The sequence below is a fragment of the Pleurodeles waltl genome, unplaced genomic scaffold (genome assembly GCF_031143425.1).
Source record: "Pleurodeles waltl isolate 20211129_DDA unplaced genomic scaffold, aPleWal1.hap1.20221129 scaffold_69, whole genome shotgun sequence".
NCBI lineage: Eukaryota > Metazoa > Chordata > Amphibia > Caudata > Salamandridae > Pleurodeles > Pleurodeles waltl.
Window position 1 is genome coordinate 113,463 of NW_027150390.1, and position 23,453 is coordinate 136,915.

At 46.8% G+C, this 23,453-nt stretch overlaps 8 non-coding genes across 8 annotated transcripts; all 8 read right to left on the bottom strand.

Moving 5' to 3' along the window:
* Positions 1-173: 173 nt before the first annotated feature.
* Positions 174-245, bottom strand: TRNAG-UCC (transfer RNA glycine (anticodon UCC)). Its single transcript has one exon. It is a non-coding gene; the product is annotated as a tRNA-Gly (tRNA).
* A 1,511-nt stretch (positions 246-1,756) lies between these two features.
* TRNAG-UCC (transfer RNA glycine (anticodon UCC)) lies at positions 1,757-1,828 on the bottom strand. Its single transcript has one exon. It is a non-coding gene; the product is annotated as a tRNA-Gly (tRNA).
* Positions 1,829-3,349: 1,521 nt separating this feature from the next.
* Positions 3,350-3,421, bottom strand: TRNAG-UCC (transfer RNA glycine (anticodon UCC)). Its single transcript has one exon. It is a non-coding gene; the product is annotated as a tRNA-Gly (tRNA).
* A 1,523-nt stretch (positions 3,422-4,944) lies between these two features.
* Positions 4,945-5,016, bottom strand: TRNAG-UCC (transfer RNA glycine (anticodon UCC)). Its single transcript has one exon. It is a non-coding gene; the product is annotated as a tRNA-Gly (tRNA).
* Positions 5,017-9,735: 4,719 nt separating this feature from the next.
* Positions 9,736-9,807, bottom strand: TRNAG-UCC (transfer RNA glycine (anticodon UCC)). The gene has a single exon. It is a non-coding gene; the product is annotated as a tRNA-Gly (tRNA).
* A 4,741-nt stretch (positions 9,808-14,548) lies between these two features.
* TRNAG-UCC (transfer RNA glycine (anticodon UCC)) lies at positions 14,549-14,620 on the bottom strand. Its single transcript has one exon. It is a non-coding gene; the product is annotated as a tRNA-Gly (tRNA).
* A 1,534-nt stretch (positions 14,621-16,154) lies between these two features.
* TRNAG-UCC (transfer RNA glycine (anticodon UCC)) lies at positions 16,155-16,226 on the bottom strand. The gene has a single exon. It is a non-coding gene; the product is annotated as a tRNA-Gly (tRNA).
* A 1,517-nt stretch (positions 16,227-17,743) lies between these two features.
* Positions 17,744-17,815, bottom strand: TRNAG-UCC (transfer RNA glycine (anticodon UCC)). Its single transcript has one exon. It is a non-coding gene; the product is annotated as a tRNA-Gly (tRNA).
* Positions 17,816-23,453: the final 5,638 nt, after the last annotated feature.

The window sequence follows — 23,453 nt, forward strand, 5'->3', positions numbered from 1 at the left end:
AAATATAAAAATTTCAGGACATAGAAAGTCGCAGACGGGGCTTTTGGGATGCCTGCCTATGTCTTTGTTTATTATTTATCTAATAGCTGAGTAATCTGGTCAAGATATTTCTCTTTTTTTTAACATATTGCGTTAGAATAGCTACTGCATTCTTAATGTATAAATATTAGCACTGCGTTGGCCGGGAATCGAACCCGGGTCAACTGCTTGGAAGGCAGCTATGCTCACCACTATACCACCAACGCTCCATGGCATATGTTTTTTTTAAGCTCTAGACATCACAACCCTGAGTTCAATTACTATATTGCACCAGTATCAGAGGTGTTTTTGGTTTACAGACCAACATGAAAATCAGGAAAAAAGTTCTTGCAACTGCTAAGGAACTGGAGATTGAAACCCATGCAAAAGCTGCGCAGAAAAGGAGAAAGGGAAAGCAGCAGTTCAAATCATTGAAATAAGCATATATTGGCAGCAAGGGAAAAACAGCAGGGTAGAGAAAGAAAACAGCTCCACGAAATTCACAGGAGATTGATAATAGCAGGACAAAAAAAGGGAATAATAGGCTCAGAAAGAAGTGCGAGGGTCCCATCTTTCGTTAATGGTCATAACTGTGCATCATTTCCTTTGAAGTGTAGGGTTGATTCTCTGACCATCTGTCTCCCTGACTTTGAGCAGAGACCGATAGTTGAGCAGTCTCTTCCCACAAAAAGCTGGCACAAGCCTGCTGTTTTCCGCTCTGGCAGCGTGGAAACGAGAGAGTGGTCCTCACAAGAAAAAAAAATCAATCCATGCTAGCAGAGGATGGCTTCGATCCATCGACCTCTGGGTTATGGGCCCAGCACGCTTCCGCTGCACCACTCTGTTTCCTGTTCAAAATGCTGTGGTTATGCACATCAGGAGCCTTCAGAGGAGTGGCATGGGATCGCTGGAGCTATTCTGGCAGGGCTCTCACCTCATTTGCCTAAGAATGTCACAAGGCATGCTGGGTGCAGAAAATCTTCGCCTTCCCCTCTCACAGTCAGTCATAGGGGAAAGTCAAGGCCCTCTCAGTCACTAGCCATGTCACGCCTTTGTCAAGACAGAAGCACCCCCACCCGCTCCTTCTCTGTGATCCTGCGCTACCATGCTCAGGTTTTGGCCTTACCTGGGAGCCAGAGGTGCACCCGGTGAGGGCTGAGCGTTTGAGAGCGTTCGGGACGTGAGTGGACTTAGGACTGGAAGTTCTGTCCATTCGAAGCAGCCAACCTTTCTGCTGCAGACAGGGGCTGTTCCCTTGGGTTTCTTTCACCTTGCTCTCGGATAAATTTGGTTGTATGCTGCAGTTGCCTGCGATGACTACAAGGTGGCGCTGCTTTCAGGTAAGAGCACAAATATGCAGAAAATGTTGGGGACTTTTGCCACATTTATCGGTGGTGGGTCTCGCACATTTTTTCCAGGGGAGAGATATTGACCTGAAACACTTTTTACTGCAGAGATGCTGCAGTTCTAAAGGCTGGTCGGGCAGAAGGGCTTAGCCGTTTCATTGCCTGCCCCCCTGCAGCCCATTTATTACCAGCAGTTGTGAGTGGTGACTGCTGTTTGTAAAGTATAAAAATTTCAGGACATAGAAAGTCACAGACGGGGCTTTTGGGATGCCTGCCTATGTCTTTGTTTATTATTTATCTAATAGCTGAGTAATCTGGTCAAGATATTTCTCTTTTTTTTAACATATTGCGTTAGAATAGCTACTGCATTCTTAATGTATAAATATTAGCACTGCGTTGGCCGGGAATCGAACCCAGGTCAACTGCTTGGAAGGCAGCTATGCTCACCACTATACCACCAACGCTCCATGGCATATGTTTTTTTTAAGCTCTAGACATCACAACCCTGAGTTCAATTACTATATTGCACCAGTATCAGAGGTATTTTTGGTTTACAGACCAACATGAAAATCAGGAAAAAAGTTCTTGCAACTGCTAAGGAACTGGAGATTGAAACCCATGCAAAAGCTGCGCAGAAAAGGAGAAAGGGAAAGCAGCAGTTCAAATCATTGAAATAAGCATATATTGGCAGCAAGGGAAAAACAGCAGGGTAGAGAAAGAAAACAGCTCCACGAAATTCACAGGAGATTGATAATAGCAGGACAAAAAAAGGGAATAATAGGCTCAGAAAGAAGTGCGAGGGTCCCATCTTTCGTTAATGGTCATAACTGTGCATCATTTCCTTTGAAGTGTAGGGTTGATTCTCTGACCATCTGTCTCCCTGACTTTGAGCAGAGACCGATAGTTGAGCAGTCTCTTCCCACAAAAAGCTGGCACAAGCCTGCTGTTTTCCGCTCTGGCAGCGTGGAAACGAGAGAGTGGTCCTCACAAGAAAAAAAAATTAATCCATGCTAGCAGAGGATGGCTTCGATCCATCGACCTCTGGGTTATGGGCCCAGCACGCTTCCGCTGCACCACTCTGTTTCCTGTTCAAAATGCTGTGGTTATGCACATCAGGAGCCTTCAGAGGAGTGGCATGGGATCGCTGGAGCTATTCTGGCAGGGCTCTCACCTCATTTGCCTAAGAATGTCACAAGGCATGCTGGGTGCAGAAAATCTTCGCCTTCCCCTCTCACAGTCAGTCATAGGGGAAAGTCAAGGCCCTCTCAGTCACTAGCCATGTCACACCTTTGTCAAGACAGAAGCACCCCCACCCGCTCCTTCTCTGTGATCCTGCGCTACCATGCTCAGGTTTTGGCCTTACCTGGGAGCCAGAGGTGCACCCGGTGAGGGCTTGCCCGGTATGAGCGTTTGAGAGCGTTCGGGACGTGAGTGGACTTAGGACTGGAAGTTCTGTCCATTCGAAGCAGCCAACCTTTCTGCTGCAGACAGGGGCTGTTCCCTTGGGTTTCTTTCACCTTGCTCTCGGATAAATTTGGTTGTATGCTGCAGTTGCCTGCGATGACTACAAGGTGGCGCTGCTTTCAGGTAAGAGCACAAATATGCAGAAAATGTTGGGGACTTTTGCCACATTTATCGGTGGTGGGTCTCGCACATTTTTTCCAGGGGAGAGATATTGACCTGAAACACTTTTTACTGCAGAGATGCTGCAGTTCTAAAGGCTGGTCGGGCAGAAGGGCTTAGCCGTTTCATTGCCTGCCCCCCTGCAGCCCATTTATTACCAGCAGTTGTGAGTGGTGACTGCTGTTTGTAAAATATAAAAATTTCAGGACATAGAAAGTCGCAGACGGGGCTTTTGGGATGCCTGCCTATGTCTTTGTTTATTATTTATCTAATAGCTGAGTAATCTGGTCAAGATATTTCTCTTTTTTTTAACATATTGCGTTAGAATAGCTACTGCATTCTTAATGTATAAATATTAGCACTGCGTTGGCCGGGAATCGAACCCGGGTCAACTGCTTGGAAGGCAGCTATGCTCACCACTATACCACCAACGCTCCATGGCATATGTTTTTTTTAAGCTCTAGACATCACAACCCTGAGTTCAATTACTATATTGCACCAGTATCAGAGGTATTTTTGGTTTACAGACCAACATGAAAATCAGGAAAAAAGTTCTTGCAACTGCTAAGGAACTGGAGATTGAAACCCATGCAAAAGCTGCGCAGAAAAGGAGAAAGGGAAAGCAGCAGTTCAAATCATTGAAATAAGCATATATTGGCAGCAAGGGAAAAACAGCAGGGTAGAGAAAGAAAACAGCTCCACGAAATTCACAGGAGATTGATAATAGCAGGACAAAAAAAGGGAATAATAGCGTTCCAAGCAGGCTCAGAAAGAAGTGCGAGGGTCCCATCTTTCGTTAATGGTCATAACTGTGCATCATTTCCTTTGAAGTGTAGGGTTGATTCTCTGACCATCTGTCTCCCTGACTTTGAGCAGAGACCGATAGTTGAGCAGTCTCTTCCCACAAAAAGCTGGCACAAGCCTGCTGTTTTCCGCTCTGGCAGCGTGGAAACGAGAGAGTGGTCCTCACAAGAAAAAAAAATCAATCCCTGCTAGCAGAGGATGGTTTCGATCCATCGACCTCTGGGTTATGGGCCCAGCACGCTTCCGCTGCGCCACTCTGCTTCCTGTTCAAAATGCTGTGGTTATGCAGATCAGGAGCCTTCAGAGGAGTGGCATGGGATCGCTGGAGCTATTCTGGCAGGGCTCTCACCTCATTTGCCTAAGAATGTCACAAGGCATGCTGGGTGCAGAAAATCTTCGCCTTACCCTCTCACAGTCAGTCATAGGGGAAAGTCAAGTCCCTCTCAGTCACTAGCCATGTCACGCCTTTGTCAAGACAGAAGCACCCCCACCCGCTCCTTCTCTGTGATCCTGCGCTACCATGCTCAGGTTTTGGCCTTACCTGGGAGCCAGAGGTGCACCCGGTGAGGGTTTGCCCGGTATGAGCGTTCGGGACGTGAGTGGACTTAGGACTGGAAGTTCTGTCCATTCGAAGCAGCCAACCTTCCTGCTGCAGACAGGGGCTGTTCCCTTGGGTTTCTTTCACCTTGCTCTCGGATAAATTTGGTTGTATGCTGCAGTTGCCTGCGATGACTACAAGGTGGCGCTGCTTTCAGGTAAGAGCACAAATATGCAGAAAATGTTGGGGACTTTTGCCACATTTATTGGTGGTGGGTCTCGCACATTTTTTCCAGGGGAGAGATATTGACCTGAAACACTTTTTACTGCAGAGATGCTGCAGTTCTAAAGGCTGGTCGGGCAGAAGGGCTTAGCCGTTTCATTGCCTGCCCCCCTGCAGCCCATTTATTACCAGCAGTTGTGAGTGGTGACTGCTGTTTGTAAAATATAAAAATTTCAGGACATAGAAAGTCGCAGACGGGGCTTTTGGGATGCCTGCCTATGTCTTTGTTTATTATTTATCTAATAGCTGAGTAATCTGGTCAAGATATTTCTCTTTTTTTTAACATATTGCGTTAGAATAGCTACTGCTTTCTTAATGTATAAATATTAGCACTGCGTTGGCCGGGAATCGAACCCGGGTCAACTGCTTGGAAGGCAGCTATGCTCACCACTATACCACCAACGCTCCAGGGCATATGTTTTTTTTAAGCTCTAGACATCACAACCCTGAGTTCAATTACTATATTGCACCAGTATCAGAGGTATTTTTGGTTTACAGACCAACATGAAAATCAGGAAAAAAGTTCTTGCAACTGCTAAGGAACTGGAGATTGAAACCCATGCAAAAGCTGCGCAGAAAAGGAGAAAGGGAAAGCAGCAGTTCAAATCATTGAAATAAGCATATATTGGCAGCAAGGGAAAAACAGCAGGGTAGAGAAAGAAAACAGCTCCATGAAATTCACAGTAGATTGATAATAGCAGGACAAAAAAAGGGAATAATAGCGTTCCAAGCAGGCTCAGAAAGAAGTGCGAGGGTCCCATCTTTCGTTAATGGTCATAACTGTGCATCATTTCCTTTGAAGTGTAGGGTTGATTCTCTGACCATCTGTCTCCCTGACTTTGAGCAGAGACCGATAGTTGAGCAGTCTCTTCCCACAAAAAGCTGGCACAAGCCTGCTGTTTTCCGCTCTGGCAGCGTGGAAACGAGAGAGTGGTCCTCACAAGAAAAAAAAATCAATCCATGCTAGCAGAGGATGGCTTCGATCCATCGACCTCTGGGTTATGGGCCCAGCACGCTTCCGCTGCACCACTCTGTTTCCTGTTCAAAATGCTGTGGTTATGCACATCAGGAGCCTTCAGAGGAGTGGCATGGGATCGCTGGAGCTATTCTGGCAGGGCTCTCACCTCATTTGCCTAAGAATGTCACAAGGCATGCTGGGTGCAGAAAATCTTCGCCTTCCCCTCTCACAGTCAGTCATAGGGGAAAGTCAAGGCCCTCTCAGTCACTAGCCATGTCACGCCTTTGTCAAGACAGAAGCACCCCCACCCGCTCCTTCTCTGTGATCCTGCGCTACCATGCTCAGGTTTTGGCCTTACCTGGGAGCCAGAGGTGCACGCGGTGAGGGCTGAGCGTTTGAGAGCGTTCGGGACGTGAGTGGACTTAGGACTGGAAGTTCTGTCCATTCGAAGAAGCCAACCTTTCTGCTGCAGACAGGGGCTGTTCCCTTGGGTTTCTTTCACCTTGCTCTCGGATAAATTTGGTTGTATGCTGCAGTTGCCTGCGATGACTACAAGGTGGCGCTGCTTTCAGGTAAGAGCACAAATATGCAGAAAATGTTGGGGACTTTTGCCACATTTATCGATGGTGTGTCTCGCACATTTTTTCCAGGGGAGAGATATTGACCTGAAACACTTTTTACTGCAGAGATGCTGCAGTTCTAAAGGCTGGTCGGGCAGAAGGGCTTAGCCGTTTCATTGCCTGCCCCCCTGCAGCCCATTTATTACCAGCAGTTGTGAGTGGTGACTGCTGTTTGTAAAGTATAAAAATTTCAGGACATAGAAAGTCACAGACGGGGCTTTTGGGATGCCTGCCTATGTCTTTGTTTATTATTTATCTAATAGCTGAGTAATCTGGTCAAGATATTTCTCTTTTTTTTAACATATTGCGTTAGAATAGCTACTGCATTCTTAATGTATAAATATTAGCACTGCGTTGGCCGGGAATCGAACCCGGGTCAACTGCTAGGAAGGCAGCTATGCTCACCACTATACCACCAACGCTCCATGGCATATGTTTTTTTTAAGCTCTAGACATCACAACCCTGAGTTCAATTACTATATTGCACCAGTATCAGAGGTATTTTTGGTTTACAGACCAACATGAAAATCAGGAAAAAAGTTCTTGCAACTGCTAAGGAACTGGAGATTGAAACCCATGCAAAAGCTGCGCAGAAAAAGAGAATGGGAAAGCAGCAGTTCAAATCATTGAAATAAGCATATATTGGCAGCAAGGGAAAAACAGCAGGGTAGAGAAAGAAAATAGCTCCACGAAATTCACAGGAGATTGATAATAGCAGGACAAAAAAAGGGAATAATAGCGTTCCAAGCAGGCTCAGAAAGAAGTGCGAGGGTCCCATCTTTCGTTAATGGTCATAACTGTGCATCATTTCCTTTGAAGTGTAGGGTTGATTCTCTGACCATCTGTCTCCCTGACTTTGAGCAGAGACCGATAGTTGAGCAGTCTCTTCCCACAAAAAGCTGGCACAAGCCTGCTGTTTTCCGCTCTGGCAGCGTGGAAACGAGAGAGTGGTCCTCACAAGAAAAAAAAATCAATCCATGCTAGCAGAGGATGGTTTCGATCCATCGAACTCTGGGTTATGGGCCCAGCACGCTTCAGCTGCGCCACTCTGCTTCCTGTTCAAAATGCTGTGGTTATGCAGATCAGGAGCCTTCAGAGGAGTGGCATGGGATCGCTGGAGCTATTCTGGCAGGGCTCTCACCTCATTTGCCTAAGAATGTCACAAGGCATGCTGGGTGCAGAAAATCTTCGCCTTCCCCTCTCACAGTCAGTCATAGGGGAAAGTCAAGGCCCTCTCAGTCACTAGCCATGTCACGCCTTTGTCAAGACAGAAGCACCCCCACCCGCTCCTTCTCTGTGATCCTGCGCTACCATGCTCAGGTTTTGGCCTTACCTGGGAGCCAGAGGTGCACCCGGTGAGGGCTTGCCCGGTATCAGCGTTTGGGAGCGTTCGGGACGTGAGTGGACTTAGGACTGGAAGTTCTGTCCATTCGAAGCAGCCAACCTTCCTGCTGCAGACAGGGGCTGTTCCCTTGGGTTTCTTTCACCTTGCTCTCGGATAAATTTGGTTGTATGCTGCAGTTGCCTGCGATGACTACAAGGTGGCGCTGCTTTCAGGTAAGAGCACAAATATGCAGAAAATGTTGGGGACTTTTGCCACATTTATCGGTGGTGGGTCTCGCACATTTTTTCCAGGCGAGAAATATTGACCTGAAACACTTTTTACTGCAGAGATGCTGCAGTTCTAAAGGCTGGTCGGGCAGAAGGGCTTAGCCGTTTCATTGCCTGCCCCCCTGCAGCCAATTTATTACCAGCAGTTGTGAGTGGTGACTGCTGTTTGTAAAATATAAAAATTTCAGGACATAGAAAGTCGCAGACGGGGCTTTTGGGATGCCTGCCTATGTCTTTGTTTATTATTTATCTAATAGCTGAGTAATCTGGTCAAGATATTTTTCTTTTTTTTAACATATTGCGTTAGAATAGCTACTGCTTTCTTAATGTATAAATATTAGCACTGCGTTGGCCGGGAATCAAACCCAGGTCAACTGCTTGGAAGGCAGCTATGCTCACCACTATACCACCAACGCTCCATGGTATATTTTTTTTTAAGCTCTAGACATCACAACCCTGAGTTCAATTACTATATTGCACCAGTATCAGAGGTATTTTTGGTTTACAGACCAACATGAAAATCAGGAAAAAAGTTCTTGCAACTGCTAAGGAACTGGAGATTGAAACCCATGCAAAAGCTGCGCAGAAAAGGAGAAAGGGAAAGCAGCAGTTCAAATCATTGAAATAAGCATATATTGGCAGCAAGGGAAAAACAGCAGGGTAGAGAAAGAAAACAGCTCCACGAAATTCACAGGAGATTGATAATAGTAGGAGAAAAAAAGGGAATAATAGCGTTCCAAGCAGGCTCAGAAAGAAGTGCGAGGGTCCCATTTTCGTTAATGGTCATAACTGTGCATCATTTCCTTTGAAGAGTAGGGTTGATTCTCTGACCATCTGTCTCCCTGACTTTGAGCAGAGACCAATAGTTGAGCAGTCTCTTCCCACAAAAAGCTGGCACAAGCCTGCTGTTTTCCGCTCTGGCAGCGTGGAAACGAGAGAGTGGTCCTCACAAGAAAAAAAAATCAATCCATGCTAGCAGAGGATGGTTTCGATCCATCGACCTCTGGGTTATGGGCCCAGCACGCTTCCGCTGCGCCACTCTGCTTCCTGTTCAAAATGCTGTGGTTATGCAGATCAGGAGCCTTCAGAGGAGTGGCATGGGATCGCTGGAGCTATTCTGGCAGGGCTCTCACCTAATTTGCCGAAGAATGTCACAAGGCATGCTGGGTGCAGAAAATCTTCGCCTTCCCCTCTCACAGTCAGTCATAGGGGAAAGTCAAGGCCCTCTCAGTCACTAGCCATGTCACGCCTTTGTCAAGACAGAAGCACCCCCACCCGCTCCTTCTCTGTGATCCTGCGCTACCATGCTCAGGTTTTGGCCTTACCTGGGAGCCAGAGGTGCACCCGGTGAGGGCGAGTGTTTGAGAGCGTTCGGGACGTGAGTGGACTTAGGACTGGAAGTTCTGTCCATTCGAAGCAGCCAACCTTCCTGCTGCAGACAGGGGCTGTTCCCTTGGGTTTCATTCACCTTGCTCTCGGATAAATTTGGTTGTATGCTGCAGTTGCCTGCGATGACTACAAGGTGGCGCTGCTTTCAGGTAAGAGCACAAATATGCAGAAAATGTTGCGGACTTTTGTCACATTTATCGGTGGTGGGTCTCGCACATTTTTTCCAGGGGAGAGATATTGACCTGAAACACTTTTTACTGCAGAGATGCTGCAGTTCTAAAGGCTGGTCGGGCAGAAGGGCTTAGCCGTTTCATTGCCTGCCCCCCTGCAGCCCATTTATTACCAGCAGTTGTGAGTGGTGACTGCTGTTTGTAAAATATAAGAATTTGAGGACATAGAAAGTCGCAGACGGGGCTTTTGGGATGCATGCCTATGTCTTTGTTTATTATTTATCTAATAGCTGAGTAATCTGGTCAAGATATTTCTCTTTTTTTTAACATATTGCGTTAGAATAGCTACTGCTTTCTTAATGTATAAATATTAGCATGCGTTGGCCGGGAATCGAACCCGGGTCAACTGCTTGGAAGGCAGCTATGCTCACCACTATACCACCAACACTCCATGGCATATGTTTTTTTTAAGCTCTAGACATCACAACTCTGAGTTCAATGACTATATTGCGCCAGTATCAGAGGTATTTTTGGTTTACAGACCAACATGAAAATCAGGAAAAAAGTTCTTGCAACTGCTAAGGAACTGGAGATTGAAACCCATGCAAAAGCTGCGCAGAAAAGGAGAAAGGGAAAGCAGCAGTTCAAATCATTGAAATAAGCATATATTGGCAGCAAGGGAAAAACAGCAGGGTAGAGAAAGAAAACAGCTCCACGAAATTCACAGGAGATTGATAATAGCAGGACAAAAAAAGGGAATAATAGCGTTCCAAGCAGGCTCAGAAAGAAGTGCGAGGGTCCCATCTTTCGTTAATGGTCATAACTGTGCATCATTTCCTTTGAAGTGTAGGGTTGATTCTCTGACCATCTGTCTCCCTGACTTTGAGCAGAGACCGATAGTTGAGCAATCTCTTCCCACAAAAAGCTGGCACAAGCCTGCTGTTTTCCGCTCTGGAAGCGTGGAAACGAGAGAGTGGTCCTCACAAGAAAAATAATCAATCCATGCTAGCAGAGGATGGTTTCGATCCATTGACCTCTGGGTTATGGGCCCAGCACGCTTCCGCTGCGCCACTCTGCTTCCTGTTCAAAATGCTGTGGTTATGCAGATCAGAAGCCTTCAGAGGAGTGGCATGGGATCGCTGGAGCTATTCTGGCAGGGCTCTCACCTCATTTGCCTAAGAATGTCACAAGGCATGCTGGGTGCAGAAAATCTTCACCTTCCCCTCTCACAGTCAGTCATAGGGGAAAGTCAAGTCCCTCTCAGTCACTAGCCATGTCACGCCTTTGTCAAGACAGAAGCACCCCCACCCGCTCCTTCTCTGTGATCCTGCGCTACCATGCTCAGGTTTTGGCCTTACCTGGGAGCCAGAGGTGCACCCGGTGAGGGCTTGCCCGGTATGAGCCTTTGGGAGCGTTCGGGACGTGAGTGGACTTAGGACTGGAAGTTCTGTCCATTCGAAGCAGCCAACCTTCCTGCTGCAGACAGGGGCTGTTCCCTTGGGTTTCTTTCACCTTGCTCTCGGATAAATTTGGTTGTATGCTGCAGTTGCCTGCGATGACTACAAGGTGGCGCTGCTTTCAGGTAAGAGCACAAATATGCAGAAAATGTTGGGGACTTTTGCCACATTTATCGGTGGTGGGTCTCGCACATTTTTTCCAGGGGAGAGATATTGACCTGAAACACTTTTTACTGCAGAGATGCTGCAGTTCTAAAGGCTGGTCGGGCAGAAGGGCTTAGCCGTTTCATTGCCTGCCCCCCTGCAGCCCATTTATTACCAGCAGTTGTGAGTGGTGACTGCTGTTTGTAAAATATAAAAATTTCAGGACATAGAAAGTCGCAGACGGGGCTTTTGGGATGCCTGCCTATGTCTTTGTTTATTATTTATCTAATAGCTGAGTAATCTGGTCAAGATATTTCTCTTTTTTTTAACATATTGCGTTAGAATAGCTACTGCTTTCTTAATGTATAAATATTAGCACTACGTTGGCCGGGAATCGAACCCGGGTCAACTGCTTGGATGGCAGCTTTGCTCACCACTATACCACCAACACTCCATGGCATATGTTTTTTTTAAGCTCTAGACATGACAACCCTGAGTTCAATTACTATATTGCGCCAGTATCAGAGGTATTTTTGGATTACAGACCAACATGAAAATCAGGAAAAAAGTTCTTGCAACTGCTAAGGAACTGGAGATTGAAACCCATGCAAAAGCTGCGCAGAAAAGGAGAAAGGGAAAGCAGCAGTTCAAATCATTGAAATAAGCATATATTGGCAGCAAGGGAAAAACAGCAGGGTAGAGAAAGAAAACAGCTCCACGAAATTCACAGGAGATTGATAATAGCAGGACAAAAAAAGGGAATAATAGCGTTCCAAGCAGGCTCAGAAAGAAGTGCGAGGGTCCCATCTTTCGTTAATGGTCATAACTGTGCATCATTTCCTTTGAAGTGTAGGGTTGATTCTCTGACCATCTGTCTCCCTGACTTTGAGCAGAGACCGATAGTTGAGCAGTCTCTTCCCACAAAAAGCTGGCACAAGCCTGCTGTTTTCCGCTCTGGCAGCGTGGAAACGAGAGAGTGGTCCTCACAAGAAAAATAATCAATCCATGCTAGCAGAGGATGGTTTCGATCCATCGACCTCGGGGTTATGGGCCCAGCACGCTTCCGCTGCGCCACTCTGCTTCCTGTTCAAAATGCTGTGGTTATGCAGATCAGGAGCCTTCAGAGGAGTGGCATGGGATCGCTGGAGCTATTCTGGCAGGGCTCTCACCTCATTTGCCTAAGAATGTCACAAGGCATGCTGGGTGCAGAAAATCTTCGCCTTTCCCTCTCACAGTCAGTCATAGGGGAAAGTCAAGTCCCTCTCAGTCACTAGCCATGTCACGCCTTTGTCAAGAGAGAAGCACCCCCACCCGCTCCTTCTCTGTGATCCTGCGCTACCATGCTCAGGTTTTGGCCTTACCTGGGAGCCAGAGGTGCACCCGGTGAGGGCTTGCCCGGTATGAGCGTTTGGGAGCGTTTGGGACGTGAGTGGACTTAGGACTGGAAGTTCTGTCCATTCGAAGCAGCCAACCTTCCTGCTGCAGACAGGGGCTGTTCCCTTGGGTTTCTTTCACCTTGCTCTCGGATAAATTTGGTTGTATGCTGCAGTTGCCTGCGATGACTACAAGGTGGCGCTGCTTTCAGGTAAGAGCACAAATATGCAGAAAATGTTGGGGACTTTTGCCACATTTATCGGTGGTGGGTCTCGCACATTTTTTCCAGGGGAGAGATATTGACCTGAAACACTTTTTACTGCAGAGATGCTGCAGTTCTAAAGGCTGGTCGGGCAGAAGGGCTTAGCCGTTTCATTGCCTGCCCCCCTGCAGCCCATTTATTACCAGCAGTTGTGAGTGGTGACTGCTGTTTGTAAAATATAAAAATGTCAGGACATAGAAAGTCGCAGATGGGGCTTTTGGGATGCCTGCCTATGTCTTTGTTTATTATTTATCTAATAGCTGAGTAATCTGGTCAAGATATTTATCTTTTTTTTAACATATTGCGTTAGAATAGCTACTGCTTTCTTAATGTATAAATATTAGCACTGCGTTGGCCGGGAATCGAACCCGGGTCAACTGCTTGGAAGGCAGCTTTGCTCACCACTATACCACCAACACTCCATGGCATATGTTTTTTTTAAGCTCTAGACATGACAACCCTGAGTTCAATTACTATATTGCACCAGTATCAGAGGTATTTTTGGTTTACAGACCAACATGAAAATCAGGAAAAAAGTTCTTGCAACTGCTAAGGAACTGGAGATTGAAACCCATGCAAAAGCTGCGCAGAAAAGGAGAAAGGGAAAGCAGCAGTTCAAATCATTGAAATAAGCATATATTGGCAGCAAGGGAAAAACAGCAGGGTAGAGAAAGAAAACAGCTCCACGAAATTCACAGGAGATTGATAATAGCAGGACAAAAAAAGGGAATAATAGCGTTCCAAGCAGGCTCAGAAAGAAGTGCGAGGGTCCCAACTTTCGTTAATGGTCATAACTGTGCATCATTTCCTTTGAAGTGTAGGGTTGATTCTCTGACCATCTGTCTCCCTGACTTTGTGCAGAGACCGATAGTTGAGCAGTCTCTTCCCACAAAAAGCTGGCACAAGCCTGCTGTTTTCCGCTCTGGCAGCGTGGAAACGAGAGTGTGGTCCTCACAAGAAAAAAAAATCAATCCATGCTAGCAGAGGATGGTTTCGATCCATCGACCTCTGGGTTATGGGCCCAGCACGCTTCCGCTGCGCCACTCTGCTTCCTGTTCAAAATGCTGTGGTTATGCAGATCAGGAGCCTTCAGAGGAGTGGCATGGGATCGCTGGAGCTATTCTGGCAGGGCTCTCACCTCATTTGCCTAAGAATGTCACAAGGCATGCTGGGTGCAGAAAATCTTCGCCTTCCCCTCTCACAGTCAGTCATAGGGGAAAGTCAAGGCCCTCTCAGTCACTAGCCATGTCACGCCTTTGTCAAGACAGAAGCACCCCCACCTGCTCCTTCTCTGTGATCCTGCGCTACCATGCTCAGGTTTTGGCCTTACCTGGGAGCCAGAGGTGCACCCGGTGAGGGCTTGCCCGGTATGAGCGTTTGGGAGTGTTCGGGACGTGAGTGGACTTAGGACTGGAAGTTCTGTCCATTCGAAGCAGCCAACCTTCCTGCTGCAGACAGGGGCTGTTCCCTTGGGTTTCTTTCACCTTGCTCTCGGATAAATTTGGTTGTATGCTGCAGTTGCCTGCGATGACTACAAGGTGGCGCTGCTTTCAGGTAAGAGCACAAATATGCAGAAAATGTTGGGGACTTTTGCCACATTTATCGGTGGTGGGTCTCGCACATTTTTTCCAGGGGAGAGATATTGTCCTGAAACACTTTTTACTGCAGAGATGCTGCAGTTCTAAAGGCTGGTCGGGCAGAAGGGCTTAGCCGTTTCATTGCCTGCCCCCCTGCAGCCCATTTATTACCAGCAGTTGTGAGTGGTGACTGCTGTTTGTAAAATATAAAAATTTCAGGACATAGAAAGTCGCAGACGGGGCTTTTGGGATGCCTGCTTATGTCTTTGTTTATTATTTATCTAATAGCTGAGTAATCTGGTCAAGATATTTCTCTTTTTTTTAACATATTGCCTTAGAATAGCTACTGCTTTCTTAATGTATAAATGTTAGCACTGCGTTGGCCGGGAATCGAACCCGGGTCAACTGCTTGGAAGGCAGCTATGCTCACCACTATACCACCAACGCTCCATGGCATATGTTTTTTTTAAGCTCTAGACATCACAACCCTGAGTTCAATTACTATATTGCACCAGTATCAGAGGTATTTTTGGTTTACAGACCAACATGAAAATCAGGAAAAAAGTTCTTGCAACTGCTAAGGAACTGGAGATTGTAACCCATGCAAAAGCTGCGCAGAAAAGGAGAAAGGGAAAGCAGCAGTTCAAATCATTGAAATAAGCATATATTGGCAGCAAGGGAAAAACAGCAGGGTAGAGAAAGAAAACAGCTCCACGAAATTCACAGGAGATTGATAATAGCAGGACAAAAAAAGGGAACAATAGCGTTCCAAGCAGGCTCAGAAAGAAGTGCGAGGGTCCCATCTTTCGTTAATGGTCATAACTGTGCATCATTTCCTTTGAAGTGTAGGGTTGATTCTCTGACCATCTGTCTCCCTGACTTTGATCAGAGACCGATAGTTGAGCAGTCTCTTCCCACAAAAAGCTGGCACAAGCCTGCTGTTTTCCGCTCTGGCAGCGTGGAAACGAGAGAGTGGTCCTCACAAGAAAAAATAAATCAATCCATGCTAGCAGAGGATGGTTTCGATCCATCAACCTCTGGGTTATGGGCCCAGCACGCTTCCGCTGCGCCACTTTGCTTCCTGTTCAAAATGCTGTGGTTATGCAGATCAGGAGCCTTCAGAGGAGTGGCATGGGATCGCTGGAGCTATTCTGGCAGGGCTCTCACCTCATTTGCCTAAGAATGTCACAAGGCATGCTGGGTGCAGAAAATCTTCGCCTTCCCCTCTCACAGTCAGTCATAGGGGAAAGTCAAGTCCCTCTCAGTCACTAGCCATGTCACGCCTTTGTCAAGACAGAAGCACCCCCACCCGCTCCTTCTCTGTGATCCTGCGCTACCATGCTCAGGTTTTGGCCTTACCTGGGAGCCAGAGGTGCACCCGGTGAAGGCTTGCCTGGTATGAGCGTTTGGGAGCGTTCGGGAAGTGAGTGGACTTAGGACTGGAAGTTCTGTCCATTCGAAGCAGCCAACCTTCCTGCTGCAGACAGGGGCTGTTCCCTTGGGTTTCTTTCACCTTGCTCTCAGATAAATTTGGTTGTATGCTGCAGTTGCCTGCGATGACTACAAGGTGGCGCTGCTTTCAGGTAAGAGCACAAATATGCAGAAAATGTTGGGGACTTTTGCCACATTTATCGGTGGTGGGTCTCGCACATTTTTTCCAGGGGAGAGATATTGACCTGAAACACTTTTTACTGCAGAGATGCTGCAGTTCTAAAGGCTGGTCGGGCAGAAGGGCTTAGCCGTTTCATTGCCTGCCCCCCTGCAGCCCATTTATTACCAGCAGTTGTGAGTGGTGACTGCTGTTTGTAAAATATAAAAATTTCAGGACATAGAAAGTCGCAGACGGGGCTTTTGGGATGCCTGCCTATGTCTTTGTTTATTATTTATCTAATAGCTGAGTAATCTGGTCAAGATATTTATCTTTTTTTTAACATATTGCGTTAGAATAGCTACTGCTTTCTTAATGTATAAATATTAGCACTGCGTTGGCCGGGAATTGAACCCGGGTCAACTGCTTGGAAGGCAGCTATGCTCACCACTATACCACCAACGCTCCATGGCATATGTTTTTTTTAAGCTCTAGACATCACAACCCTGAGTTCAATGACTATATTGCGCCAGTATCAGAGGTATTTTTGGTTTACAGACCAACATGAAAATCAGGAAAAAAGTTCTTGCAACTGCTAAGGAACTGGAGATTGAAACCCATGCAAAAGCTGCGCAGAAAAGGAGAAAGGGAAAGCAGCAGTTCAAATCATTGAAATAAGCATATATTGGCAGCAAGGGAAAAACAGCAGGGTAGAGAAAGAAAACAGCTCCACGAACTTCACAGGAGATTGATAATAGCAGGACAAAAAAAGGGAATAATAGCGTTCCAAGCAGGCTCAGAAAGAAGTGCGAGGGTCCCATCTTTCGTTAATGGTCATAACTGTGCATCATTTCCTTTGAAGTGTAGGGTTGATTCTCTGACCATCTGTCTCCCTGACTTTGAGCAGAGACCGATAGTTGAGCAGTCTCTTCCCACAAAAAGCTGGCACAAGCCTGCTGTTTTCCGCTCTGGCAGCGTGGAAACGAGAGAGTGGTCCTCACAAGAAAAATAATCAATCCATGCTAGCAGAGGATGGTTTCGATCCATCGACCTCTGGGTTATGGGCCCAGCACGCTTCCGCTGCGCCACTCTGCTTCCTGTTCAAAATGCTGTGGTTATGCAGATCAGGAGCCTTCAGAGGAGTGGCATGGGATCGCTGGAGCTATTCTGGCAGGGCTCTCACCTCATTTGCCTAAGAATGTCACAAGGCATGCTGGGTGCAGAAAATCTTCGCCTTTCCCTCTCACAGTCAGTCATAGGGGAAAGTCAAGTCCCTCTCAGTCACTAGCCATGTCACGCCTTTGTCAAGACAGAAGCACCCCCACCCGCTCCTTCTCTGTGATCCTGCGCTACCATGCTCAGGTTTTGGCCTTACCTGGGAGTCAGAGGTGCACCCGGTATGAGCGTTTGGGAGCGTTCGGGACGTGAGTGGACTTAGGACTGGAAGTTCTGTCCATTCAAAGCAGCCAACCTTCCTGCTGCAGACAGGGGCTGTTCCCTTGGGTTTCTTTCACCTTGCTCTTGGATAAATTTGGTTGTATGCTGCAGTTGCCTGCGATGACTACAAAGTGGCGCTGCTTTCAGGTAAGAGCACAAATATGCAGAAAATGTTGGGGACTTTTGCCACATTTATCGGTTTTGGGTCTCGCACATTTTTTCCAGGGGAGAGATATTGACCTGAAACAATTTTTACTGCAGAGATGCTGCAGTTCTAAAGGCTGGTCGGGCAGAAGGGCTTAGCCGTTTCATTGCCTGCCCCCCTGCAGCCCATTTATTACCAGCAGTTGTGAGTGGTGACTGCTGTTTGTAAAATATAAAAATTTCAGGACATAGAAAGTCGCAGACGGGGCTTTTGGGATGCCTGCCTATGTCTTTGTTTATTATTTATCTAATAGCTGAGTAATCTGGTCAAGATATTTCTCTTTTTTTTAACATATTGCGTTAGAATAGCTACTGCTTTCTTAATGTATAAATATTAGCACTGCATTGGCCGGGAATCGAACCCGGGTCAACTGCTTGGAAGGCAGCTATGCTCACCACTATACCACCAACGCTCCATGGCATATGTTTTTTTTAAACTGAGTTCAATGACTATATTGCGCCAGTATCAGAGGTATTTTTGGTTTACAGACCAACATGAAAATCAGGAAAAAAGTTCTTGCAACTGCTAAGGAACTGGAGATTGAAACCCATGCAAAAGCTGCGCAGAAAAGGAGAAAGGGAAAGCAGCAGTTCAAATCATTGAAATAAGCATATATTGGCAGCAAGGGAAAAACAGCAGGGTAGAGAAAGAAAACAGCTCCACGAAATTCACAGGAGATTGATAATAGCAGGACAAAAAAAGGGAATAATAGCGTTCCAAGCAGGCTCAGAAAGAAGTGCGAGGGTCCCATCTTTCGTTAATGGTCATAACTGTGCATCATTTCCTTTGAAGTGTAGGGTTGATTCTCTGACCATCTGTCTCCCTGACTTTGAGCAGAGACCGATAGTTGAGCAGTCTCTTCCCACAAAAAGCTGGCACAAGCCTGCTGTTTTCCGCTCTGGCAGCGTGGAAACGAGAGAGTGGTCCTCACAAGAAAAATAATCAATCCATCCTAGCAGAGGATGGTTTCAATCCATCGACCTCTGGGTTATGGGCCCAGCACGCTTCCGCTGCGCCACTCTGCTTCCTGTTCAAAATGCTGTGGTTATGCAGATCAGGAGCCTTCAGAGGAGTGGCATGGGATCGCTGGAGCTATTCTGGCAGGGCTCTCACCTCATTTGCCTAAGAATGTCACAAGGCATGCTGGGTGCAGAAAATCTTCGCCTTCCCCTCTCACAGTCAGTCATAGGGGAAAGTCAAGTCCCTCTCAGTCACTAGCCATGTCACGCCTTTGTCAAGACAGAAGCACCCCCACCCGCTCCTTCTCTGTGATCCTGCGCTACCATGCTCAGGTTTTGGCCTTACCTGGGAGCCAGAGGTGCACCCAGTGAGGGCTTGGCCGGTATGAGTGTTTGGGAGCGTTCGGGACGTGAGTGGACTTAAGACTGGAAGTTCTGTCGATTCGAAGCAGCCAACCTTCCTGCTGCAGACAGGGGCTGTTCCCTTGGGTTTCTTTCACCTTGCACTCGGATAAATTTGGTTGTATGCTGCAGTTGCCTGCGATGACTACAAGGTGGCGCTGCTTTCAGGTAAGAGCACAAATATGCAGAAAATGTTGGGGACTTTTGCCACATTTATCGGTGGTGGGTGTCGCACATTTTTTCCAGGGGAGAGATATTGACCTGAAACACTTTTTACTGCAGAGATGCTGCAGTTCTAAAGGCTGGTCGGGCAGAAGGGCTTAGCCGTTTCATTGCCTGCCCCCCTGCAGCCCATTTATTACCAGCAGTTGTGAGTGGTGACTGCTGTTTGTAAAATATAAAAATTTCAGGACATAGAAAGTCGCAGACGGGGCTTTTGGGATGCCTGCCTATGTCTTTGTTTATTATTTATCTAATAGCTGAGTAATCTGGTCAAGATATTTCTCTTTTTTTTAACATATTGCGTTAGAATAGCTACTGCTTTCTTAATGTATAAATATTAGCACTGCGTTGGCCGGGAATCGAACCCGGGTCAACTGCTTGGAAGGCAGCTATGCTCACCACTATACCACCAACGTTCCATGGCATATGTTTTTTTTAAGCTCTAGACATCACAACCCTGAGTTCAATTACTATATTGCACCAGTATCAGAGGTATTTTTGGTTTACAGACCAACATGAAAATCAGGAAAAAAGTTCTTGCAACTGCTAAGGAACTGGAGATTGAAACCCATGCAAAAGCTGCGCAGAAAAGGAGAAAGGGAAAGCAGCAGTTCAAATCATTGAAATAAGCATATATTGGCAGCAAGGGAAAAACAGCAGGGTAGAGAAAGAAAACAGCTCCACGAAATTCACAGGAGATTGATAATAGCAGGACAAAAAAAGGGAATAATAGCGTTCCAAGCAGGCTCAGAAAGAAGTGCGAGGGTCCCATCTTTCGTTAATGGTCATAACTGTGCATCATTTCCTTTGAAGTGTAGGGTTGATTCTCTGACCATCTGTCTCCCTGACTTTGAGCAGAGACTGATAGTTGAGCAGTCTCTTCCCACAAAAAGCTGGCACAAGCCTGCTGTTTTCCGCTCTGGCAGCGTGGAAACGAGAGAGTGGTCCTCACAAGAAAAAAAAAATCAATCCATGCTAGCAGAGGATGGTTTCGATCCATCAACCTCTGGGTTATGGGCCCAGCACGCTTCCCCTGCGCCACTTTGCTTCCTGTTCAAAATGCTGTGGTTATGCAGATCAGGAGCCTTCAGAGGAGTGGCATGGGATCGCTGGAGCTATTCTGGCAGGGCTCTCACCTCATTTGCCTAAGAATGTCACAAGGCATGCTGGGTGCAGAAAATCTTTGCCTTCCCCTCTCACAGTCAGTCATAGGGGAAAGTCAAGTCCCTCTCAGTCACTAGCCATGTCACGCCTTTGTCAAGACAGAAGCACCCCCACCCGCTCCTTCTCTGTGATCCTGCGCTACCATGCTCAGGTTTTGGCCTTACCTGGGAGCCAGAGGTGCACCCGGTGAGGGCTTGCCTGGTATGAGCGTTTGGGAGAGTTCGGGAAGTGAGTGGACTTAGGACTGGAAGTTCTGTCCATTCGAAGCAGCCAACCTTCCTGCTGCAGACAGGGGCTGTTCCCTTGGGTTTCTTTCACCTTGCTCTCGGATAAATTTGGTTGTATGCTGCAGTTGCCTGCGATGACTACAAGGTGGCGCTGCTTTCAGGTAAGAGCACAAATATGCAGAAAATGTTGGGGACTTTTGCCACATTTATCGGTGGTGGGTCTCGCACATTTTTTCCAGGGGAGAGATATTGACCTGAAACACTTTTTACTGCAGAGATGCTGCAGTTCTAAAGGCTGGTCGGGCAGAAGGGCTTAGCCGTTTCATTGCCTGCCCCCCTGCAGCCCATTTATTACCAGCAGTTGTGAGTGGTGACTGGTGTTTGTAAAATATAAAAATTTCAGGACATAGAAAGTCGCAGACGGGGCTTTTGGGATGCCTGCCTATGTCTTTGTTTATTATTTATCTAATAGCTGAGTAATCTGGTCAAGATATTTATCTTTTTTTTAACATATTGCGTTAGAATAGCTACTGCTTTCTTAATGTATAAATATTAGCACTGCGTTGGCTGGGAATCGAACCCGGGTCAACTGCTTGGAAGACAGCTATGCTCACCACTATACCACCAACGCTCCATGGCATATGTTTTTTTTAAGCTCTAGACATCACAACCCTGAGTTCAATGACTATATTGCGCCAGTATCAGAGGTATTTTTGGTTTACAGACCAACATGAAAATCAGGAAAAAAGTTCTTGCAACTGCTAAGGAACTGGAGATTGAAACCCATGCAAAAGCTGCGCAGAAAAGGAGAAAGGGAAAGCAGCAGTTCAAATCATTGAAATAAGCATATATTGGCAGCAAGGGAAAAACAGCAGGGTAGAGAAAGAAAACAGCTCCACGAAATTCACAGGAGATTGATAATAGCAGGACAAAAAAAGGGAATAATAGCGTTCCAAGCAGGCTCAGAAAGAAGTGCGAGGGTCCCATCTTTCGTTAATGGTCATAACTGTGCATCATTTCCTTTGAAGTGTAGGGTTGATTCTCTGACCATCTGTCTCCCTGACTTTGAGCAGAGACCGATAGTTGAGCAGTCTCTTCCCACAAAAAGCTGGCACAAGCCTGCTGTTTTCCGCTCTGGCAGCGTGGAAACGAGAGAGTGGTCCTCACAAGAAAAAAAAAAACAATCCATGCTAGCAGAGAATGGTTTCGATCCATCGACCTCTGGGTTATGGGCCCAGCACGCTTCCGCTGCGCCACTCTGCTTCCTGTTCAAAATGCTGTGGTTATGCAGATCAGGAGCCTTCAGAGGAGTGGCATGGGATCGCTGGAGCTATTCTGGCAGGGCTCTCACCTCATTTGCCTAAGAATGTCACAAGGCATGCTGGGTGCAGAAAATCTTCGCCTTTCCCTCTCACAGTCAGTCATAGGGGAAAGTCAAGTCCCTCTCAGTCACTAGCCATGTCACGCCTTTGTCAAGACAGAAGCACCCCCACCCGCTCCTTCTCTGTGATCCTGCGCTACCATGCTCAGGTTTTGGCCTTACCTGGGAGCCAGAGGTGCACCCGGTGAGGGCTTGCCCGGTATGAGCGTTTGGGAGCGTTTGGGACGTGAGTGGACTTAGGACTGGAAGTTCTGTCCATTCGAAGCAGCCAACCTTCCTGCTGCAGACAGGGGCTGTTCCCTTGGGTTTCTTTCACCTTGCTCTCGGATAAATTTGGTTGTATGCTGCAGTTGCCTGCGATGACTACAAGGTGGCGCTGCTTTCAGGTAAGAGCACAAATATGCAGAAAATGTTGGGGACTTTTGCCACATTTATCGGTGGTGGGTCTCGCACATTTTTTCCAGGGGAGAGATATTGACCTGAAACACTTTTTACTGCAGAGATGCTGCAGTTCTAAAGGCTGGTCGGGCAGAAGGGCTTAGCCGTTTCATTGCCTGCCCCCCTGCAGCCCATTTATTACCAGCAGTTGTGAGTGGTGACTGCTGTTTGTAAAATATAAAAATGTCAGGACATAGAAAGTCGCAGACGGGGCTTTTGGGATGCCTGCCTATGTCTTTGTTTATTATTTATCTAATAGCTGAGTAATCTGGTCAAGATATTTATCTTTTTTTTAACATATTGCGTTAGAATAGCTACTGCTTTCTTAATGTATAAATATTAGCACTGCGTAGGCCGGGAATCGAACCCGGGTCAACTGCTTGGAAGGCAGCTTTGCTCACCACTATACCACCAACACTCCATGGCATATGTTTTTTTTAAGCTCTAGACATGACAACCCTGAGTTCAATTACTATATTGCACCAGTATCAGAGGTATTTTTGGTTTACAGACCAACATGAAAATCAGGAAAAAAGTTCTTGCAACTGCTAAGGAACTGGAGATTGAAACCCATGCAAAAGCTGCGCAGAAAAGGAGAAAGGGAAAGCAGCAGTTCAAATCATTGAAATAAGCATATATTGGCAGCAAGGGAAAAACAGCAGGGTAGAGAAAGAAAACAGCTCCACGAAATTCACAGGAGATTGATAATAGCAGGACAAAAAAAGGGAACAATAGCGTTCCAAGCAGGCTCAGAAAGAAGTGCGAGGGTCCCATCTTTCGTTAATGGTCATAACTGTGCATCATTTCCTTTGAAGTGTAGGGTTGATTCTCTGACCATCTGTCTCCCTGACTTTGATCAGAGACCGATAGTTGAGCAGTCTCTTCCCACAAAAAGCTGGCACAAGCCTGCTGTTTTCCGCTCTGGCAGCGTGGAAACGAGAGAGTGGTCCTCACAAGAAAAAATAAATCAATCCATGCTAGCAGTGGATGGTTTCGATCCATCAACCTCTGGGTTATGGGCCCAGCACGCTTCCGCTGCGCCACTTTGCTTCCTGTTCAAAATGCTGTGGTTATGCAGATCAGGAGCCTTCAGAGGAGTGGCATGGGATCGCTGGAGCTATTCTGGCAGGGCTCTCACCTCATTTGCCTAAGAATGTCACAAGGCATGCTGGGTGCAGAAAATCTTCGCCTTCCCCTCTCACAGTCAGTCATAGGGGAAAGTCAAGTCCCTCTCAGTCACTAGCCATGTCACGCCTT